Source organism: Poecilia latipinna, unplaced genomic scaffold, assembly GCF_001443285.1.
Source record: "Poecilia latipinna isolate Pla-1442-1.1 unplaced genomic scaffold, P_latipinna-1.0 Scaffold1429, whole genome shotgun sequence".
In the NCBI taxonomy this organism is placed as follows: domain Eukaryota; kingdom Metazoa; phylum Chordata; class Actinopteri; order Cyprinodontiformes; family Poeciliidae; genus Poecilia; species Poecilia latipinna.
In genome coordinates this window covers 38,131-39,655 of record NW_015114045.1, presented here as the reverse complement: position 1 = coordinate 39,655, position 1,525 = coordinate 38,131, and positions in this window count along the sequence as shown.

Here is a 1,525-nt window from a genome sequence, read left to right as displayed (position 1 = left end):
AACAAATAATACTACGATTGCAACTGAAAACAATGTCTGTATAGTAAGGAAGTAGTTATGTCTCAGTTCAGCTGTTTCATACTTCTGTCAGGGGAAGTGTAGACTACTGGACTAGAACTAAACTTACTCAAGGTTCTGGTTGTTACCCATAGATTCACCAAGTCAACAAGCTAATATGCTCCTGCACTCTTCCACCCCTGAAGAAATTGTTCACCCCATGATCCTTCCAGCAATAGCAGCAAATAAATGTGGAATATGGAATATAACACAGTAGGGCCCTGGACACTTTGCTATGACAAGCAAGAGTGATGCAACTACTGTCCAAATAATGTGTCAGGACAAAAAGGGCAAAATAAAATGTTTTCCCTTTTTGTGATTAGAGTGTTGTTTTCACAGTAAAAATTGTGAACAAATACAGAGAAATATTGTAATATGGTAGCAGTTAAAAAGTTAATTAACAACAATTTGAAGTTGACATTCATGTGAGACTTATTGTAAGATTACAATATTCAAAAGGCTGGATGATGAGTTTGTGTGTTGTTAAGGTGAACTGCTTCAGAGAATGATTCACTGTAGATGATTCTGTGTTGATAAAAATAAAGTAGTGCTTTACTCGTGACACCACTAGGTGGTGGTGTTACTTCGATAACTTCCTCTGAATGCTGTACATGTCTGTCATTGGTGACAATGACAATGATAGCTTAAGGAAGAAAGAGCACATCACCCCACTTCTAAAATCCTTACACTGGTTCCCTGTAGCTCAGAGAGAAGTTAGTTTATTTTAAAGTCTTCACTGAATGCCTTAGAATTAAAACATATTTTTAATGCTCAAGCCCCAACAGTGAAAATGATATGAAGTAAATCTATTATAATTTAAGCTCTTACAGTATGACCCATGTTCTGGGAATCATTTTGTTAGAGGTTAAGCTGTTGTGTGTTGTCATGATGATTTATCTTTAGTGTTTTTCATTAATTTAAATAAAAAAATAACAGGGGACTGCCTGTAGTTTGAAGGGTATAATTTCAGTACATTTTAGTTAGTTTTATAAACGCATGATACAGTTTCAGTTAGTTATTAGCTTCTAGTGATGTCATGTTAACAAAATTCTTAGATCTTAGATTTTTTTTAGAGCTAAGAAAATGTTAAGATTCTAGATTTTTCTTAGATTCTTAGAAAAATCGAAGACTAGATTTTCTTCACTGTATTTATATTCTAAAATATGTATTTATACGGTAAAATTCTGGGAACCACAACTGCCGGTATTTTTTTTATAAATTGGAGACTTTTTGTAAAGTGAAGATAAGACACATGAAAAAAAAGAACAAAAGAGGAAGTAATGTGTTTTACAGGCTCACTTGAGGAACAGTCTGGGTCATGAATGCTCTTTGCGGTGCTGAGGTGGGAGGGCCATGCATCGCTCCTCTGTCTGTGAAAAGACTAATGAACTTTGATGTTGACAGATAACAGCAAGAAAAAAACTAATGACAAGCGCTCAAAGCTTCTGACAGAAACATCTATGAGGGT